This window comes from Lepisma saccharinum, chromosome 13 (assembly GCF_977018435.1).
Source record: "Lepisma saccharinum chromosome 13, izLepSacc3.1, whole genome shotgun sequence".
Lineage (NCBI taxonomy): Eukaryota > Metazoa > Arthropoda > Insecta > Zygentoma > Lepismatidae > Lepisma > Lepisma saccharinum.
Window position 1 is genome coordinate 59,257,382 of NC_139241.1, and position 23,329 is coordinate 59,280,710.

The 23,329-nt window shown below is 36.6% G+C and overlaps 1 protein-coding gene across 2 annotated transcripts in view; it reads right to left on the reverse strand.

Moving 5' to 3' along the window:
- LOC145997331 (paired box protein Pax-6-like) overlaps positions 1–23,329 on the reverse strand; it is a 358,136-nt gene that overhangs the window by 228,717 nt on the left and 106,090 nt on the right. Inside the window, exon 1 of one of the 2 annotated variants that reach the window (XM_083134249.1) lies at positions 10,097–10,360. The exons of the other annotated variant lie outside the window; for it this stretch is intronic. The gene's annotated coding sequence lies outside the window, so the exon portion shown is untranslated. Of the gene's footprint in view, positions 1–10,096; positions 10,361–23,329 lie in introns of those variants that run through there. 2 annotated transcript variants of the gene reach the window in all.

Sequence of the window (23,329 nt, forward strand, 5' to 3'; positions counted from 1 at the left end):
TCAATCAGAAATGTACAAGAATATTGCCAAGTAAATAGTTAAATAGTTCAATGGTTTCCATAATAAACACTTATTGTGGTTATTTAAGACTAATAGGCTATAGATTATTCTGATACTGTATACTTGCATCACTTGGTAATACGACAGTTCGTTTCTTTATGTACAGCACATTTGTAAAAGATGGAATTTAACTGATATTATTAGATTGTTTTGAAATCATATTCTCTATTCTTTTGTACAAAGGGGCCTTTCTTTCTCTGTAGTGAAGTTGGACTGGAGTTTACAAGTTATGAACACGAGTGCATTACTATTATGGTGTATAAATTCGTTGACCATGTATTCTTTAAGCACACACAAGCAACACAATTTAGCATGGGCAGTGTTGAAACCGCGTGCTGAATCATACTACGTAGTAAACCTTGCATTTCTAGTTTAGATTCCAAGAATGTGGTACTGTTACAGTTTTCATGCACAAGGGTATGTTAACCTTATCACTTCAGTGGGGTTTCGTTTATCTTGGAACACGCACAAAAGACGGCGCATTAGAAGCAAATCTGTGGATTTATAAGGACATTCAGTGCATGCAATACGCTCGCTGAATGATTGAACGCGCTCGCTGGTTTGCTTGGTGGATTCTCATGATTTGCCCTTGCACACTTTAACACTTTAAAAGCAATTCAACACTGAATGAAACATGGACATGACGAACCTTTTAATGAATTTGAAACTATGTACATCAAAACTCTAGTACACGTTCAAGAATTTAACTCGAGAATGTAAAAATGTAGGTTATTTTTAAGGAAGTGGCATTAGGGACGCTTTTTTCCAAGATAATGTGAAAATGTGAGCATTGTTTAATTATCTTATTCATATGGGCGGAGTTTGAGCTTTTGCTTTGGGGGGGCAGACTCTGGGAGAAGCATATGATGTACAGTGGGATCCATGAGTATTACCTTGCAAATTGTCCATCACCATGTTCGTGCACTTTATTTGACCCAATAACAGCTTCAAGAATTAAAAGAAAATTCAAAAAAGCTGTTGACAACTTCTTCACCAGCATACATAAAAATCCATCGCTTAAGAACACATAGGCTGTAAGAGAAAAATTAATGAAAATAGTCATGGACAATTTGCACGGTAATACTCATGGATCCCACTGTACCTGAGGGTTATTGAATATCCCCTAGTTTATAAGGTGTCCGGGACTTTCCCCCGGAAATTAAAAAAAAACAAAAAAAAAACTTAACAACACTGAGTTCTAGGCCTTTTAGATTTGAAAATGTTAAATTTCCTCGCTTAAGTAAACAAATATTAATTAGTATATTGGTTTTCAGTTTTAAAAGAAGCAAATCAGTACGATTATTGCATTTTGCATTTCATCAATTTTTTATTGATACAATACTCGTATTACTTTAAAAAAAAGTTACGGTACAATAGTAAGCTTCAGAAATTTTAGAAAAATTAAATTGAAAAGTTATTTTGATGCCTCAGCACTAACTGTTGACTCAACACATAGTCATTTTGCGTTTTTCTTTCTTCAAACTGTACACATCACATCAATTGAATCGTCTGAGACCCGCTATTGCGGCGCAATTACCGCACATGACATCATGCCAAATGTCAAGATTTGCGGTATGGCTTCATAACAAAAATATAGTAATAAGTAACTTAACTTAATCATGTGTAAGTTTTTAAATCTTTTTAAGTTTGGGGGGGCAGGCCCCCCTCTGGCCCCTACAGAACTCCGCATATGCTTATTCATATCTTTGCAGTAGTTCTCTCTTTTCCTAAAAAAAAAAAAAAATAGTCATACCGGTTTACAGAAATGTGTAATTTGTAAAATGGCAGTCGGGTATTGGTTAGTATAGTTGAAGGAGCATTCTTCACTAGAGCATTGTATCAGTTTGTGTATTTTTTCTGTGTTGTTATAGGAAAGGATTTTAATGTGGAGCACCTTTGCAAAAATATAGCTGTTTTCATACCGGTCGTTAGAGATATGTATTTTAGGACATGAAGTCAAGTAAAATGAACTCACTTTGTTGGACCTTTTCGTGAGATTAGCACATTTATTCCCTTTTTAACCCCTCTTTGATGCTCGAGTACCTTTTCCCTTCCTTTTCTTTCATGTTTTGTTAAAAAATTGGACAGAAAAATATATGGTTTTTTACTGTTCTTGAGCAGCTACATAAAATCCTATAGTCTCATTTTGTAGAGCAGAATTAGAGCTATAAGATGGTATAATATAATCACTGCAGCCCCAATAGTTCCCGAGATAATGTAGCAAAACCCGCGAGAGAAAACAAAAACTTCAACAAAACCTATTCGGCAGAACCACAGAAGGCACAGAAAAAGAGAGCATTGATTAAATGCATTTTATCAGCATCTTTTGAACACATTTTCAGAACCTTTTGCACCTTAAAATCTTTTCTCTAGTTATAACTTACAAGAAATATATGACTATAAATTGATGTGTTTTTTTTAACTTGGCCCCCGTACTGAACGTTCATGTAGAGAACCATTTTCTTGTTTGTTTTAAAAAAAATATCCACATAGCCAAGTTAATACCCAGTACAAGATTCGTGTGTCTATCGCTTTTTGTACAAAAGTTACGTACATTCAAAGTCTCGGTTGTGTGACTTTATGGACACTCATATTGTGTTATGTATAAATAATAATCCTCACAGTTTTTATTTCTGAAAATATTCTTAAATTCAATATAAAATAATAATAATAATAATCCTGTGTCACTGGTTTTATATTTGCTTATTTAGGTATAATCTACAAATTCAAGTTCAATAGCAAATCGATATGCTACAAAGAAAGGAAACAATAAACTCGTTGGATTCATTGAAGGTGTTAAATAAAATTTGGTTAATTAATTGTTGTTTTTCCTTCACTATTTTACCACTTTTCATGAATTTACTCTTTTATAATTTTGGAATGGGAATCGGGTAAAGCTGTATAATAAGTGGAATTTGTTGAAATTGTTAAACTTGGAATAATATGTGAAACATAAAGTACAGTGGACTTCGTGGAGTGAAAAGCATTTAATTAGTTTTTTTCGCCGACCTCCGTAGCAGCACCACATTTTCCGTGTTCGTACGGCCTGGGCATGGTTGTTTCTTGCGACTGTCCTTTCAGCAATTGAAGCATTCCACCGAAGAACGCTGTATGGCACTTTTTGGGAATGTGCTGAGTTACCAGTGAAATCATGCTGCTGCCCTGCTTCTACAGACTAGAAGGTGGACAGACACAAGGTCGGATGTTGCCCAAAGATTGCTACTGTGTTTGCATAAGGTTCTATGTTGTTTCTACCGTAGTCCAGTAACATACAACAGGTTTTATCCGTTGTTCTCGCAGTCACTGAAATGTGCCATACAGCGTTATTCGGTGGAATGCTTCAATTTCATCGTATCATCACTCATCCTCATCTTCGCGATTAGCCAAAAGTGGCAGAAAAGCGGAGTACGTATTTGGTTTTATACAGTAGCACTTATAAGCCCCTGAATTATTAGGGTTTGAAAATATTTACACTTCCCGCGTCACACTGCTGTCATAGCAAATTGACGTTACGTCAAGAGACACGTTCGGTTTAGGAAACTCCCTAAGACTGTTGGCACGGGTGCATGAAGCGCGCGTGGTTAACTTTCGTGACTTTGCTTTGTGTTTCCTAACTAAATTAGGTAAAACACTGAGTGTCAACGAACAGCGGGCGGTGCCATGTGGATTTCTTACGAACGCATGTTTTGGGTGAGTGGCGTCGTGCACGCAAGAAGCTTCAACTGTCCATCGAAGCGCCGCTTCTGCCCTCTGGTCGAACGATTTGTCACCGAGATAACGTGAAGCCTGTCTCGTTCTGTAAATAAGGTTCCTGTGGGAGCCTTAAAAAAAAAGAATCCGCGCGCGGTGTGGTCTGTTCTTGTGTTCAGAGTAACTACGCAACTGCTCGTGTCTCGAAATCAATTAAATTAACTCCAATTATGTGAGCGTCTCTTCAGACAGAAGGCGCCATTGCTGTATTTTACTGACCAGGGTGTGAATTTGGTGGGATGGAGGTTGCCATTAAATGTCTGCTCCTTGCTACGGAGTAAATTTACCCCCACCCTAGCATGTTCAGTACTGATTACAACTATTTCATTAGATTTTAAGCTGGTTCATCATAGTTCATTCCTTCAAACAGTGAACTCGAAAAAGATATTTGTGCGAGAAATGAATTTGCAGTTTCATACGGATTTAAAGTTTTCTTCAAGTTGTTGTTGTTTTTATTATTATTATTATATGATACCGAACATCAAAGCCTGGGGAGAGCTCAGAATTTTGATCTACTTATTCCATTCGTGGCCCCACAGAACATATGGTATCGGTTGGATTTTCTGAATTCATTCCTAACATGGTAAGATGTCCTCTCCTCTGTTGAATATGTGCCCTGTCACATAATTTTCTATTGGAGCTTTTCTTTAAGATGAAAAAAATCATATTTTTATTGCTGACATGTAAAAAAAAACTTTGTTAAAAGGGTTAAATATATAAAATTACATTTTAAAATGTAAAACGGGCATCGGATTTTTAAAATATACCTTACACTTTGTTTCCGTTATGGTCGAAACAGAGCAACGAAATTAAAGAGTTAGTTACCTTAACAGTTACTTTTCTGTGCGCTTCAGAAATAAGCAATATTATGATTTAATTTTTAAAAAATATAAATACTTATAAAATATCAATTTTCAATATAGTTTTTGTCAGAAACAAATAATACTGATTACGTTCAACTATAAGTTTATTTTTTATTTTCATTACCTATATATTTTAATATTTAAATATATTAGTTTACAAATTAATGAGAATTAATTTTAGTCTGACAGTCATTACTTGAAAAAGAACGATCTGCCTGCAGTTCACGTATGAACACTTTGTATGAAGTGTATCTTATCTTGAATAAAGTAACTGTAAAAATAACATAGTACTTTTTAAAGTATCATTAACTGTAAGTGAGTTAAATTTCCCAAGGAGTAACTCCTATAACTCAGTTAAAAAGTAATTTTCCAAAGACTGCTTTGTAATGATACAATTTGAATTTATTTCTTCTGGGAAGGTAATGGGAAAAAATTCTGAAAATCTCACTATTTCTTCAATTTGAACATTATTTACAATAATTTGATATTTGCTTGAGTTTTGGTACATTTTTGTACGCTAATGTTCCTGAAAGGGCAATAAATCCTTTAATGTCCTTTACAGCCACATGTTTGTTACAGTACATATGACATGTCAGCATAAGCAATACATACAAATATATATATAATATGTAATACGACCAACGCCCTAAGAAATCTTAAGCCGGAAGGTTATACGTATCTCCACAGCGTTGTCAACCATCTAACTAGTGTAATTCGATCTTAAATATGTTAATATTATATAAATTGAAGATTGCTTCTTATATTGAAAAAATATTATTACTGTAAATTTTGTATTAATATTTGTACTGAATGTTAACCATATATAAGCCTATCATACCTAAGAATGGTGTATTTTTATTTCAGCTTTTAGGGATAGAGGGTGGGGCATAAGTGTAATAAGAATAAATAAGATCTCATATCTCAATTGATCCAATGCATAATACTTGTAATCAACTTGTCCTGGGTTTGATACTGTGATATAGAATCCACGTAAAGAAAGATGTCCATTTCAGATCATACCTAGGTATATAAGCGAATTTCAAAACTAAGCAGCTCTAACAGATATTTAGACATTAATCAAGAGCACCTGGGTTCGATCGAAATGTGTAGATCATCAGATTCAATATTTATTAATCAACGCATCTGAATTCCTATTCAAGCACTATAATTCCAAAATTATTGTAGACCTAATAGATTTTAATAAACAAGCAATGCAATATTAAAAAAAGCAGTACAAAATAATTAAATTACAGTTATTGGGCAGTTTTTGGTTATATAAATTATATCGTAATTTAAGACACATTGATTATTAGCTGAATATACATATATTAACATTCTATATAGTTTCTAGTTTCTAAAAACTCAATTTCCTCATTTATTTTTTTACATTAATATACTTTGGAAATAATACAAAGATACGAAAATATGGCAATATAATTTTTTCAAGCGCCTTAATCTTAGTCTCCTTAACCGATTATTGAATAAAAATTCAAATGAATAAGTAAAATACATCATAATAAATGAAGAATTGCTCTCTTTGCTCTTGGAGAGGAATTTTATATACTTTGTTTAAAAAATATTAAAATTATTTTACTACTTCAAATAGCAATATTTAAGTAGCAATCTCTTGAAATGTAAGTGTTACAATTCTACTATAATAATTTACATATTTTTTAAAATTAATTTTGTGATTTTACTGAAATACCCACTTAAGTTCTTGCTAATGTATTTGGATCAATCAGGCATTTGTCTTAATGAATACTAGATAGAAATCAGTTTCATTAATCTCTAAATATTTATTGTAACTAATATTCGTTTCACAAATGATAGGAATAGATCTCGCCAATATATATTTTATTTTGCTTTGAATAGTAACTCCATTACAGCTTTTATCGTTAAAATATAATTTATCATAAAAATTTATGGAAACTATTCTTCTGTAGATCTATATGAGAAGTTCATAGTTTTTTTTTAATATTTGTGAATTTGGAGAAGGAAAAACGTTCTTTCTTTGAGCTTGAAGTGTTCCGAGCAAATGTTACGGAACATTTTCTTTTCTGTGGGAGTTTCAAGTGGCTTTATATCGGCGAGTCAATGCAGCAAATTCCCATGCTCACACAGAAGACCGGTTCGGAAATATGAAGTTTACCGGTGTTGTAATCTTATTGCAGTTTTTCTATCAACCGTGAACATTTTAAATACATATTTAGAGGAGTGCTGCACTTATGATAAAAACATACACGTAAAGTTACGGCAATTTTTGGTGTTTATATTACTAGAAACATAATACGCTTCCATTTCTAGAATTTATAATGTTAAAGCAGTCAGGTTAGCTTATATGTTGAATATAAATAATAGCGACGAATAATAGAAACATACTGATCCCTTTTTACATTTTACATCGTAACCAGACTTATTTTGTTATTGTATTTCAAAGGCTACTGATATCGCATAATGTTGCGTAAATAAATTGTTATTCCTCGTCCAAAAAAAATTGAAATTCGCATTTACGTTTTTTCAACATTTTAAGCAAGGAACCGGAATAAAAGATGTCGGTATGAATAACGTTTTATAATACACACACACACATATATAAATTATCCCCTTACATATATGAACGTTCGTGGAACAAGTAACAAGAAGTACGTGCACGTGCATTGGTTATATTGTGGGAAATTCATGTAGAATGCCATTTTTGCATTTCCTTAACTTTTTTTGGGAGGGGGAATATTTTTTTTATTTATCTTGGCGTATGTTTAGAATTTGTGGATCAAATACTTTACATTTAAGTCAGTAAATATCCAATTCCTATATGTCGTGCAACAATAGAACGTTAATTTTTTAATATTAGCATGAGATTCTCAAAAAGTTTCACGACTCTTGTCAAACAGCTCTGAAAGTATTGCAATAAAGTTTGTACTTTTTGAATGTCATGTTTCAAAAAGTATTTGTGATTTATTGACGAATATTAATGTAGTCTTCTTTGCCAACTACGAAATTTTTATTTTCTGCTACAATTTTATAACAGTGATTTGAAACTTAAATCATACATTTTGATTTATGCTGTAATTATTAGTTATATTAATACCTGTAAGAGTTGTTAATGTCTATAATAATTGTCAAATGACATTACATTTATTATGATATATTTAATACGTGTATCTTATTCATGAAAAATATTAAACTTCTCTTATCTTTATTTATTCTTCACATTTTATTATAACTTCTGACTCCACATTTCGTTCAATTTGAACCCTAAGTTAGCTTGGCATGTGCTCATATGTTTATGAAATTAATTGGGAGCATATAAAGACGTATCAGTTCCTAGATAACATGTTTAAAAACTTTTGAAAGACATATATTAGACTAAAAATGATTTCTTTGTCTTTATTTAATAACGTATTTTCGTAAATGTTTATACTTTGTATTCTCGCTCTTTTAATAATAATACAAGTCATTGGTACAAGAAAACATATTATTAATTCATTTAGACGTAGTATTTGTAGCGTTCCGCAACAGATTGTGTTTATCGAATTCATTGCATATCCATATGTAGCAATTATTACGTGTGTGTTTTCCTTGACATACAACTAACAAAAGTGTGTGTAGCATATGTAAAGTAAATATGCACAGAATATACATTTGTGTCAAAAATGCATCTAAAATATATTGACAAGGTCATGCATTTTTGCACAACGTTTACATTCTGGGTAGACAATGCCATGTATGCAACACCATTAACTATTTTGCACATTGTAATGCACATGTTCAGTAAGTACATATATTACACGGGCATGTGTACTTTAAACGAGACATGTTTGGTAGTATTTCTACATATACATAAATGTTGAATATTTCCGCCCTAAAGTTCAGCTTAGACTTTAGGATAGGTTTTTATGATTATAAGGCAGGTATAGATGCCTTTATGATTCTTTGCAGTTGTGTTTACTCATCCTTGCGTTATTTTAATGGAATAATGTTTTCCTTTACAAAAAAAATTTAACAAAATACTATGGATTACATGTTTGGTACGTATAATTTACAATACTCAACTGAAAACAATAGCGAATATATAAATTATTTGTTATGAAAGGGTGTGTGAAATTTTGTTCTACCGAATCACTTATCTGCATTTTTTCGACATATAACCTTACATACCCTCTGCTAGGTTTTTCGAGAGTATAGAAGGACAATCACGACACTTTCAAGACACAATTGTGCCTTGTAATCAAGGAGTTCCGGGTTCGAACCCTACTGGAGGCACATTGCACAGCGGCCACTTTAAACTGTAGGTTCAGTTCCGATTAGCCTATCTGTGCATAAAGTGGGCTTAAAAACTCAAACTCAACACACGAATGGAGATTTGTGGCAATCTCGACTAGACCCCAAAATCATTTCTGCAATGTTTACTTCAAATACTTTCTTTTTCACAGAATATGCTTGCTTCAAAAAATTATGGGGTAATATTACTGCGTACCTGAATTGACTTGGAACGCCTTCTGTACACTTTCTGACCGCATACATCTCATGTTCCTTGCTGTTGCACAGAGTGCTCTAGGAATGAATAATTATATTTTTAACTGAGTGCAACGAACGAAGTGGTAACTAAATGTATTACGTATTTTCTATTCCCTCCACAGTGCATCAAGTAATGGAGGTAGGAATTCCAAACATTCACGATCTGGGCATTGTGGATTGATTAGCAACACGCCCCTGTCACCTTTATCCCCTTCCTCCAGGGATATTCCATTGTGTTAGAGGCTGAGCGAACTCCAGAGTCGCCTTACACAGGGACATGGTCTGAACAATTGTCCCCTGGCTACGTGTCTGATCCACTGCATTCAGTGGTTGACCTTGGTATTAACTAATCCGATCCAAAAACTACAGCATACACAATCACTTCTATCGCTAGGAAAGAAACAATATTGTTTACATGCCAGCTAAAGTTGTCTCTTACTGTTTATTTAAGATACACTTAAATCTGTTCACAAATTTGGGAATATTAAGGTTTACTATTTTTTCCATCTATCTAATCCATCTTTGGCTAGCAATTAGACCTACTCTGAATCTCCACTTGCTTGGAATTCATCACGTATTGAATGTATTTGCTTTTAATTATTTTAAAAGTGTGAATTCGTAAGTGAAAAATATTTCAAATTCATATTTGTTTCCAAATATTCTTAACTCTGTTCTGACAGTGTTGGAGACAGTTGAAAATGTTTACCTCTTGCTGCTCGGAAAAAAAATCTCCACAGTGCACTGTGTAAAACGCCATGCTACAATCAAGCGAACACAATTATGTACAAGGCCAAACTCTTCAATATTCTGGATGATAATGCGTGTATGATATCGGGTTAAAACTGACAAGACCCAAATAAGACGCACGAAGTAACCACTTTGAAGTAATGACCGTGTTTACTAACCTTTAACATCCTTTGTTGAAGCTCATCGTTCAATGAAAGGCACCAAATCCTTTGTCACGGCTTGCCTTGCGGTCACGGTGGTTGCACCGCAAGACATGTTCATTGTCAGTTCATGAAAAACCTATCCACGTTCACTTTTCCCACCGATAATTCTCCATAAACGCACCAGTAGCATCGATTTCGGAACCTCCAGGCACTGTTTGGCTGTCCACTTGTCGCCACGGCACCAGTTGGGCTGTCCACCACAGTCTTGCATCCTGAACGTCTTTGGCGACTGCAGTGGCAAATTCTTGGGGAAAATGTCCAGAAGGTTTTGTCGCCAGGACAGTGAAATGATTGAGGCACAGCTGTCGCCGCGGTCAGCAAGGATCTCGCACGCACTATGACCCCTCCTACCTTTTCCCATTGTCCACTCTCTCTCTCCCCCACTCGCACGAGAACACACATCCATTTGTGTGTGTTGCGTCCGCATGTGATTATTTATGTGATATTAATTAAGGAAAACGAGTAATACTCCTCCTTTTTCTGCTTTTATCGCCAAACCCATTTGCTTGCGGGTTATCCTAAGGTTTTACAAGCGTTCGTTTTTTTCCGGTCTCCTCCCCCCCCCCTTATTTTACAACCGGTACTTCCGACCGCCCCCACCCAATTCTCTTGTAACCGACAACTGCAATTAAATTGTTGGAGCCGAAATAGATAGATGCACATCGGGCATTGGTTGAAACTTTTTTACTTCATTAGCAATGCACATATCTTCTTCTACATACTTAAGAAACGGTTTTGAAGTACTACCAATGACGAGAGTATGAACGGGGCCCTTCACGATACTTCAAACATGAAATAAACATTACATACTAGCGTACGCATGATTTTTTTCCGGAGAGACTGAGAAGGATACATGATCAAATATTTCTTAATTGCTAATTAGCATTTTTACTCTTCGTTTTAAAAGTTGTCCAAATACAAAAATGATAATCAGGGGTTGTTCAAAATGGTCCTGAAAAATACTGATTAGGTACAGTCTTTAAAAAATAAAATCAAAAGAACCGTAAGAAATTTTGTAGGTACATGTAACAATCAAACATTAAATTTTCTCACCAGATGTTCATTTGTATGCATGATTTTGAAAATTAGCCACAAATTATTGCAATACTATACCTATGCTGTTAGCTACTTGTTGAAGTGAAGAATGAATTACGTAGGTATAATTTGCTGCACAATAACAGGGTGACTACACACCCCGAATTCCTTGAATTCCAGGAATTATGCGTGAATTTTTCTCGGTAGACAAGAAAAATTGCAACTTTTATTAATTCAAATTCCATTGAATTTATACTATTTATAAATACTCCGAGACAAGTTTTTCACAGTTTAGCAGAATTCTCTCGATCCGTTTACTTTGTAATTGTGTCTTTGCTGAACAATCTATCTGATAAACGGAAGATATTGCAGCATATCTTGAATTTGATTAGGTAATTTTGAGTTTGAACCTAGATCAGTTTATCCCGTAACATTTGTAACTTGAGTTTGTAGATGTGTTTCGAGTCTGAGTAAGTGAAATGGCAAATGTAAACTCCACACCTTAAATTAAATATTTTATTTATTTATTGAAATTTCCAGTACAGCAGAAGCTATTTTAAACCGGAAAGAAACAACAGTAAAACAGTACACTAGTGTTAAAATGAACACACGAAACAAAATAAAATAAAATAAACAAAATATAAACATAAACAAGTCGAGACAGTTCCAAGGTAAACAGATGTGTTTCACAAAAGCATTACTTATGTACAATTTTTTCTTTGTTGGTGATAAAAGATTGATATGAACTGAATATATCGGTTTGGTTTGAGATTACATTGAACTGATTTGGTAGCCTATGACATAGTGAACGTTGAATGAGTGAGAGTCTTGGAGTTGCAGTGTGGAAAGTTTCCTTGCTCCGTGTTTTGTGTCTAGGCACTCTGAGGGAGAGTTCGTGGAGTGGGATGCTGCATCTTAGGTTTCCATTAATTATCTTATGTAGTAATTTCATATCTGCAACGTATCTACGTGATTCTGGAGTATTTATGTTTAAGTTTAGAAGCAGATCTCTCTTAGGTAGGTGTCTCAGAGCCGGCACTCTATATCGAACGATGGAGAGGAAAAAGCTGAGAACACGCTCGATCTTGGAGGTATGAGAAGGGGCAGCCATGTTCCAGATGGGTGAACAGTATTCTAGAATGGGGGACACAAAAGTTTTGAAGTAAATGGAAAGTGCTTTTGGGTTATGGATTTCGGTGAATCTGTAAAGTGAGCCTAGCATACGCATTGCCTTTTTTGTGATGGTTGATATGTGATTATCGAAAGTTAGTTTAGTTTAAATATATATACCGTTTAATTGATTGAATTAGAATTTTTGGATACGCTGGAATCGCACAGACCCTTTATATTGTTACGATATATGTGTATGAGTGGGTGGTGAGAAGCGGTAATACATAAGGTTGAAATAGAGAAAACATCTGCTCGTACGTACGCCCCTCAAGCGACAGTTGCAGAGGGAATCATAACAAGATATTAACAACACCAATGTAAAGGGCGAAAGAACATATAGAAGCAAAGGCAACGATACTTCAAAACAACAAACTCAGGAAAATTCATTCATTCATTGTACGTACCCTTCTCCTTGAAAGCCCAGAATTATACTTGAATTTTATCATGGCCACCCTGAATACATAACAATCTTTTTTTATATTATCTACAGTCAAACTCCGTCTTCTAGTCTGTGAGGATCATCTTACATGCTGAAGATGATCTCTGAACAGAAACATAGTCAGTGATTCAAATTTGAATGCTGATACGTTCCTTCGCAAGACGTGAATGCCACAAAGCACCGAACTGACACAAAAGATAGCAAGACCAGATGTTTGCACTTTAGACTGTGCAGGTTACAGTGACGCCAGAAATTTTACTTTGTTTACAGCTTTGAAAACATAGACTTAGAGAGAGTGTAATAGACAAAGTATGTTCAAACACGTTAGTCATGGAATTTGTCACCAAACAGAGCAAATACCTCTGCATGACATAAAAAATCCTGCAAGACCTTAAAAAACATATCTAGTATGCAAAATAGGTTATTTTAAGGACTCTAGAACATCATCAGTTGTTACGTTTTTTAATGGAACACTGACCTAACTTCTTACTTCTTATTTACCTGCAAGGGGAAAAAAAACAGGTTAAAAACCTAGAATCCACGTTCTAGTGATCATTCTTTACAGGCAGATGACGCGGTACGACTCATGTGATCCAAGCTTTACAGTGATTACCACTTTAAGGTTAACAATAGATCAGGTAATTTTAAAATTATTATTTCCTATTTTAAAGTGTAACAGATTAAGAAGTAGGTCGTCTTTAAAAAAATGCACAACATTTGCAACTTCAAGCAAACAGCGAGGAGTATTAACAATTTGTTATCAAGAAAAACTCACGAGCATGCATACTGTTTTACAATAATATGTCGTCGCTTGGTGAATATTTAGATTGACTAGCTTTAAAAAAGGGCTCCCGGGGGGGAGTTGCTGAATGGTTTTCATTTTCGGCTGTCTTGCTATCGGTTCCAGGTTCGGTCCCCAATGAGAGCTGGCCTTCCCGATGGCGTAGTGGTAATGTCGTCCGATACCAGGTGAAGTCACATTGCACAGTACGGATTTTCTACAAATCCTTCATAAAATCAAATCTGTACTATCCGGATATTCGAATTATCCTTATATTTGTATTATCCGTTGCATCAGAAACGGATATCAGATAATTCGAAATCCAGATATCCGTTATCCGGATTTTTTGGACATCCCTAGTTCTAATCCCACTTTAAACTGTAGGTCCAGTCCTGATTAGTCTGTATGCGCATAAAATGAATTTTTAACAAAATAACTAGAAAGAAAAACAATGAGAGCTAGAAAATTTCGGTGCCAGCGTCGCTAAGACAGTTGGAATCTACTCGGAAATAAGAAGTAAGATAATTGCAGCAGTAGTGGTCAGCACATTAACTTACCTCACCCAGTGAAAATCTGCTGGACAGGACTGTTACCCCACGGAGATTTACTTTAGTAGAACACATTCTGCTTACCATATTTCTTTACATAAAATTTCCATTGTTTAGTGTGTTGCACACCGTGGTCTTTGGCGCTAATATGGAACTATTGAAAACCACACTGATATCCCTACAATCTATACAGGATAGTTCATAATTCCCTTTGTTGTTTCCGGAAACAATAACAAAGCAACCAACCAAGATAGACACGGCAGAAAGAAGAATATTTATTATTAGATGCGGAAGCTCGTCTCGATGCAGTTGCATCCTTTCTCCGCTAGGAGCGGCAGTATCGCAATTATGGAGTGTACCGATGAACAGAAAGCGTTTTATGTATTGAAAGTTGCCAAAAAACGAGTCAAAAGTGACGGCCCAAGTACGTTTTTGTGCAACGTACTTCAAGAGACAACTGCAGGCAAGACGATTCGTCAGTGGCGCACGAAATTCTCGCCGACTGGTTGCCTCTGTGCTGCTAAGCGACCAGGACGGCAGGATCTTCCGGTCCTCTTCTGAAACGTTTCTGGCCATCGAGCTCGCCTGACCTCACTCCATGTGATTTCTTCCTGTGGTCTTACATCAAGAATCTCGTAATTGTATTTTCTATTTTTGTTACTTTACGTCGCTTTTCTTCCACTTTTGATAAAACCACTAAGAGGAGAATGAGTGAAATAACACACATTCCCTGGACGGGACTCGAAACAAGAAATGAGATCGAAAGTCGACCACTAACGCAAGGATCTCGGAACAGGCCACCAATGCCAAGTGATATACCAAAAGTTCAGATTATTAAAAAATTACATCGGAGTATAAAAATGCCTGTTAAGTAATCACAAAATACAGTTTTTCACACATACGGGACGCGCGCAGGTACCAGTTTCCTTGATTAAGAGTAACAACTTTCCTCCTGAGATTTTGGCCTGTGTATGGGACCGGTTGCCACCCAATCGTGAGGAAATTGGGGAGCTACGAATGAGTAAGTAACCCGGCCATGGAAACGTACGACGACTGGGGGTTCGTCGTGCTCACCACTCACCACTGATTGGATGATCTCCCACCTCTGGAGCGAGGCCGGCAGTCGCTAGGTAGGTAGGCCCTGATTCTCATAGGCTGTTCCACCACGGTTATTATTGGTACAAAATCAATGGAAACTTCGAATTTTGCATAACTTCCAGTTATGTAAAACTTCGCGAAAGTGTCGCGCGGCATTTTTGCAGACCCTGCCTACCATCAAAATGCCGGGGAAAATATTGGTTGGTATATGTAAATAAAATCAAACCAATACATCGATATCGGCTCATCCATAAACTGAACCCCATTTTTTTATTTGCCTGGAACTAAGGTTCATATTATGCAGGTGTGTCCGTGAACATTTTTTCCAATGATAATTGAACGCACATGTGAGGAAATTGTCATAAAACGGTTAAAATTACAATGTTCTAATTCAGATGACGTCACCTGTCGTGTTCCTTAAACCTGATGATCCTTGTGCATAAATTTCACCTTGGTCTGGCGTTACAAATGTTCAACATTAAGAAACTCAGTATTCAGTGAGCGTTGCTTGTGTGAGAAATTTCATCAATTCTTTTACATACGATTATGTGCGGCTTCGCTTCCTGTTAGCCCTTGGTCAGTTCCTTCCACAAGCAAGCTTCAATTCGGCCGCCAGGTGGCATTGGAATTCGTAATCTTGTCGATGCGCACAGTTGACAATCTTTCGAACATGTCCGTTTCTCCAACTTCGCATATACTTGTCACCTGTCGGTCGCAGGACTTCTTTGGTCGTTCGTGAAACTTTTCGTGAGCAACTCTTCAATTCGCAGAGTCTACGTTTCCCATTATTTTAGCTGGAGGTCACAAACTGTCAGAAAGGAAAAAATATACATCGACACGAGAGATAAAGCTTAACACGGCAGCTGCCTTGTTTCCTGTTTCGAGCGAGAGTGACCACTATATTTGTTTCAACATACCTTTCTTTTTCAGGTATATTTTCTTATAGATTTAAAGGTTGCACTTCTGCTGATAACGGCAACCCTATGCCTTAGAGAAAAGGGGGAGGGGGGATTTTCTAATCGATTAATAACAACACAAAGAGAGATCTAGGAGTGCACATGTGTGTAAGGGCATTTTTTTGCTTATATGTAAAGATTCGAGGCACGCACATATGTAAATGTTCACCGCGCGACTGCATATCACCAGGTGTAGTAAAACGCACGGCAACAAAATAGAGATCGAAACAAACCTGACCTCATTATGTAAGAAACTGCTCTACGCATTATATTTTCACGAGTTTAGAAGTTAAAACGTGCTTCGATTGAATATCACTAATTTCTATATCTACTTTTTATATACTTTTCTTCTGGCATGTGTTTCTTGGATTGTACAGTGGGATCCACTAGTATTGCTCGGCAAATTGTCCATGACTATTTTCATTAATTATTCTCTTACATCCTTTGTGTTTTTCTATGTATGCTCGTGCTGAAGTTGTCAACAGCTTCTTTTGAGTTTTCTTTTAATTCTTGAAGCTCTTATTGGGACAAATAAAGTGCACGAACATGGCGATGGACAATTTGCACGGCAATGCTCATGGATCCCACTGTACGTACGTTTCAGTAAAACTTACTTATTCGCAGAGTTTTTGTTTGTGCATAAGGGCTGTCTGTCGTCGACTTCAGTCTTGTTCACTATTTTACTGTTGTGTAATTAAATAAGCTTCATCTCAAATGAACAGTCAAAATATCTGCTGATTCTACAAACCCATATCAACGCGACACGACACAACGCAGCAACACGAGTCAATTTGTTGGCTAAAATCTGATAGAAGATTTCGTCCATGTACAGAGTAGGTCTACGTCTGTCTTGTATAATTTGGTAAGCGGGTAACGATTCCATGACGATACATTATAAGCATAACAGTTTACAGCAGAATCATTGTGTCCATGTGTATGTAGAATTGATGTATCAGTTTATATGTTGTGAATTGAATATATTTCTAGCAAATAATTGTTTAGAAAATATGATATTAACGATTTAATGTAAGATTCAATGACAACCTGTAATTGTTGGCTTCAAGTTTCTTGAAGTGACTATATAGTCATTCCATGCCAAATCAACACAGATATGTGCAATTTTCAACCCGACCATCTCTGTTTTTCATAACATTTGTGGACTTGAAAGTGTGCTTGGAACTTAATAACCGTGAAAATTTTAAGTAACTCTATAACCCTGCTCCTATTTGGCTTAGGAAGCTGAAATAAAGTTTATTGTGCAGGGAATGGAACAATCTTTCCAATGATATGTAATAAGCCTACCTTTGGATAAAAATACAATTTTGTCACATGATCTTGATCTTGGATATCTGAAAACGTCATCGCCAAAAATTGTGAAACAAGTATATTTGGCACACCATGCTATATTCTAAAACCTATGAAAAATCAAACTGGGACTGCGATGGGATCAGAAGATACAAAATAATGTGTGTAGCTATGCGACTGCCAAAGGCCTCATTACAATGTACTAGGGTGAGTCAAAAGTCCCATAACGTCCCCTATAAAATGTGAAGGAGTTATGCTGGGTAGATAGAAACATGTTAGGCCCACTGGGAACCATAGGTGTGTGTGTGTCAAGTGGAGATCCGCCAAATGTTGGCCGCCATATTGAATTCAACTCAAACATTTTCAATGAAAAGAAAGTTAAGTGATATACAGTATGTAACAATGTTATTCGTACACATAGAACTTCCGTGGAAAAAATGTCATATCTACTAGTAAATATAATCATTTTCGTATGTACCTGGAAATTAATGTTAATGAAGGTTTCGCCAACAAATGTCAATAAAAATGTATGTTCAAAGTGTATAAAAAGAGCATATAATTTGTGTGAAAAGAGAAAAACACGCTGTTTCATGCAACATTGTTATTCGTACAGGCAAGAGTTTCAATCTTCCTCGCATGCAGCGCCACCGCTATTCGAGCAATTTCGTGCAGTTTGCAACTTCGTAACAAGTTTGAACATCCAGGCGCGCTCCCCGTCAAGCGTAATGCTGGCGTAGGTATTGTTGTAGGTCTATCGTCTATCTATGAGCGTGCTCGAAATAGGAAAAGTGAAGTAACTTAGTTCCGATCTGAAGGATGTTATTATAAATTTGGCCCTTAGAGGTTATTCGTTAAGAAAAATTGGACAAACAGTCAATAAATCACACTCCACAGTTCAATACATAGTAAACAAATTTAGAGAGGAAGGTTCAACACAGAATGTGCCGAGGCAATCAAAAGAGAGACGGTCGAATAAACGTGATGAACGCTTTATTTTAAAAAGTGCCAGAAAACCCCCGACTAAGTGTTCCTTAGTTACGACCGTTAGAAGAAAATGTTGCTGGCAAGATGATGTCCGATCAAACTGTCCGACGTGCCTTGTGGAAGCATGGATATCATGGCAGAATACCACGAAAGAGGCCGTATGTAAATAAGGTGAATCGCAGGAATAGACTTTCATTCGCGAAAGAGCACATCACAAGGACCAGGAATTCTTGGATAGTGTCATATGGTCAGACGAGTCCAAGATTAATATATACGGGTCAGATCAGATAAATAGGGTATGGAGAAAATCAAATAAAGACAATGATCACATTAACACAGTTCCAACAGTTAAACACGGTGGTGGGTCATTAATGATTTGGGGCTATATGTCGTCCAAAGGTGTTGGTAACATCCAGTTTATTGATGGTATCATGGATGCATATGTCTATTTGGACATATTGAAGAACAATGTAAAGCAGAGTGCCCAAAAAATGGACATGCCGCCTATCTACAGATTCCAACAAGACAATGACAGAAAGCATAAGGCGCGAGTTAACATGAATTGGCTAATATGGAATGTGCCCAAACTACTACAAACGCCAGCTCAAAGTCCAGACTTAAATACCATTGAGCATTTATGGGCAATTTTGAAGAGGCGAGTCCATAAAGCAGGCGTCAAATCCAAACAAGAGTTGAAAACTGTTGTGCAAGCCGAGTGGAATAAAATAAGCTTCGAAACATGTCGGAAACTGGTTAATTCTATGAAGAACAGGTGCCAAGCAGTAATTAAAGCCAAAGGATACGCATCAAAGTATTAGAACTGTCAGTCAATTTGCTCTAAATATACTTTTTTCTTTTATATTATTAAGTGTACGAATAGAAAAGTTGTACAAAAAATTGCATGTTTCTCTTTCAGTTTCTTTTAATTTATTATTGTCATTGGTTATACAGAATTTGAGTAAGATTTTATGTTCCTAATGATATTAGTTATTGAATTGTAAAGAAACAATTTCAGATATTAAAGCATTTTCTTTGAAAATCCGTGTGTACGAATAAGAATGTTACATACTGTATCAAATCCGGCCAGAATTTCAAGAGAAACTCAAACTTTTCACAGTTACTAAGTTCCATGCATACTTTCAACTCCCTAAATTTCATGAAAATCGGAGATGGTCAGCTTGCGGGCCATGCTGATTTCGTATGGAATGACTCTACAGTCAAATGTTTCGTCCGGTGTGCGGCGTCCCATAAGGGACTATGGTAAAACCTTCCCTGACACGGTTTGCGACAAGAATGACTCCTCGTGTCGGATCGGATCCGGTGTGTGACTGGCCTAAGAGCCAACTTGTAGGAAGCTAGATGATACTTAACAGATAAGAAGCGAGCGCAAACTTGCTTCCAACATCAGAATCATCATCCACCGCGAAAGCACCACAGCGATCCTTATCAGACCTCAAGACAGTTAACAGCAGCCGATTTATAACGCGCACAAAACTTCCACGATGGCATTCCACGCTGAAGAAGCTTCCTTAACTAGAAGCTAAATGTGCTCTACCTCATTCTTTAAAACCCGCAGTAACAAACCGCCATTGTTAATGCGGTGATCGATCACACGTGTGAACCAGAAGATCAAGCGGGCAATTTGGAAGAATTTCATCCTCATAATGGATGTTTGCGTGGTATGTTCGTTATCTTCCTCGCCTCTGTGTGCCTTTGGGCCTTGTTAGGGCACGTTCTACATATTCCCCCTCGGCATCAATATTCCCGAGTCGTATAACGTGAAGATTAGGTCCTCCGAGGATCTATTAGAGTGTGCGGGGGGTAAATCTCCCGATCATCTTTCCCCCTCCCCACACTCGATGCGCCTTTATCTATTCAGTTCGGAACCTGATGCTCATTTGTTTCCTTCTTCAGTAGTGACGTTTACAAAGTGAAAGATATTGTTTACTCTCGGGAGATCGGCAATTGTCAGACTGGAAGGGATATATATTAACCGCCCGCCTTCTGTGTCCCATTCTTTTTATGGAACTCGCTGGCTGTGATCAGACATTTTGGTGACCAATGCTTGGGGTCGCTACCTTAATCAGACTCTAGCTTCAAGGACCACCGTGCTCTCGGTCTTAACACAACGCACGAGTTCCTTTTCCAAACTCGACTTTTTTTTTTCTTCATTGCCGTTTTTTGGTTTATTTTCTCTTGTCAGTCTGTTGAAGGATCTGGAGGAGTGAATGAGTCACCTGAATGTAGTCACTCTTGTCGCTGCTCACCTCCACTGGGACTCACTGATTAAGGCTGAATCAGGATTGCCAACTTGCAGAGTTTCCTTGTATCTAGGTAGTTACTTGCGTTGGAAGTTTCTCTCTTACCACTTATCTTCAGCCCAAGAATTGATCCTTCACAACGATACGTTCATACCTTCCAATAACAGTGTATATTACAGGGCTGTACTTGAAAGTATAAGGAGATATACCCTCTGGTTAACCTATAGCTACTCATTAGAGATACTTTCTGCTTTCGTATACCTCTACTTGCGTATCGTTTATGCTTATGAGATTTTACCAGTGGCGGCAATTAGGAGGGGCGTGGAGCAGTTTCCCACCCACTTTTTGCCACTTATCTACCAAGCGAAAGTAAACTGTCCTTGCATCCCCAGTTTTGCCACCTTGCCCCCCTCTATTTTTGGAACCCAATCGCCGCCACTGCATTTTACCATTACGCTCTTGTGACAGGTGTGGTGACGTATCAAGAGAGAGACTCTGGAGTGTTTAGGAGTAGACAGGTATACTCTGTCCCTTGAGCTTCTTATTCATTGTAGAATCGTGCCCTTGTTCCCAAATTGCTGCAAGTAGTGACGCGAGACCGCTCTACCAATGAACACGTAAGAGGGAACGGGATTGCGTGGAGGGGGAAGCGACTGCAGTTAAGAGCATTCGTAGCAGCGTTTACTGCTTCGATCTGCTCACTCGATTTCCTCCCCTTCTCTGCCGTTATGCGCGGCCTTGCCCCAGAGATAACCGGGACAGAGTATAGAGAAGAAGACTTAATTGCTCAATGTAAGTAGTGTAGTCTTCAACTTTTTCATTTTTGCTGTTACTGGTCATATTATTAAAGTTATTAACAAGTCAATATCAACAAGAAAATAAAACGTAATATCATGCTGTACTGTAGCCTCTACGTTTAAGTGCAATCAAAAAAAATATGCGTTTCATTTTTCATATTTTGAAAATGCCTTCTCTATTGAAATATGCCTTATGCCAATTTCGGGCACATTATCATCTTTCTACCATCAACGGCATTTATATCAGAAGTTAAATTATTTCATCCATATATTTCATGGAAACTTAGCGAATACCCTCTGAATAAAATTGGGACTACTTCACTGTGTATATTCTATGTATCATCCTTCGTTTATTATGAATTCATTACTACCTTGTTTATTCTTTTCTTGCTTTATTACACTTCTACTAGTAGCATTAGTTAATTAATTAGCTACTTCTACGGTATAAGTTTTATGTGTCGATCAGACGGCCCGATTCTCCGAGGACGGGGGAGACGGGGATAAGTCAAGCAACTCAATGAAAGAACATTGAACAAGAATAAACTCTGGGATCTCACATTTCGTATCTGATTATAGTCTGTGCTTATGAGATTTTCACTATAGCCACCTTCCGAATCGTCCCAAACCATTCGGAGAGTTGATTGGAGTTCTCATGGGAATCGGCAGCCAACTACGTTTAACTTCATGAAGCAGCTATAGTAATTTTCTGATTCCATACAACAATCTAATATTTCCAATTCTGTGTAAGGTCAGTACTGACCATTAATATTAAGTAATTATAATTTCTTTAATCGACTCACCTGCCATCTAACGGAAGGTTCGAATGATAAATTCTTTCTACGCCCAAGAACATTGAACTTTTTATTCTTGTTCCCAAATTGCTGCAAGAAATTGAGTTGATATACAACGTCTCATTCATTGATAGAAAATAAAGACTACTCTTGATTGCAAGGGAATAAGTAATCATAATCTCTTACTCTGAGCACCATCAGATACAATCAAACGCGAATATAGTAGAATGTAAAATGACGAAAGGTACATCATTATTCTGCTGCTATGCTGTGAACAATTGAAAAATCCACGAGTATCGTGCTGGAGTTATATGAACGAATCAGAGGCAGTTGAATTAATTATGGAGCTGCTCTTAAGTGCATAGTGATAAGATACAATGAATACATTTAATAATTATTAATATTACAATGTTTAAAATGGGAAGCTCATGACGAGCGCAAGGAATATCGTTAGCACGCATGAGTAAAATTATCGAAGAAGGTTCCAGAGTTCTCACAGAGCGGCAGCACAGATTCAACTTATTGTGGAATTTTTCACACTTATATGTGACACCATGGGCGTATGCAGGGAGGAGCAGAACCCGACGTATGACGCCAAATACAAAACCAAGATATTGATATGGGCGTCTGCAGATTTTTTTGTATGGAGTGTCAGGAAATTGATAAATTCCAATAGTAGAAATGAAAATAATTATTATTTATTATTAGTATTATATTCTTGGGAAGACTTTGCCACTCGATCCATCAGATGAGTGAACAGCACATCGAGCACAACTATTTATTATTTTTTTACACTCCATACAGTTACTGTACTGAAATGCGCAGTTAATCTATTTTATTATTAACTTTTGCACACCACGTTGAAGAAAAAGTTTTAAAAGTTAGAAGGCAATTGTATCTATAGTAATATTTATGATCCGTGACGTCTCGCATAAAACCCTAATTTTTGAAATTTTGAAAACTGTCCAACAATTTATAGAACATAAACTGGTCCTGTATTTTACACTCAATTTTTCGATTTAA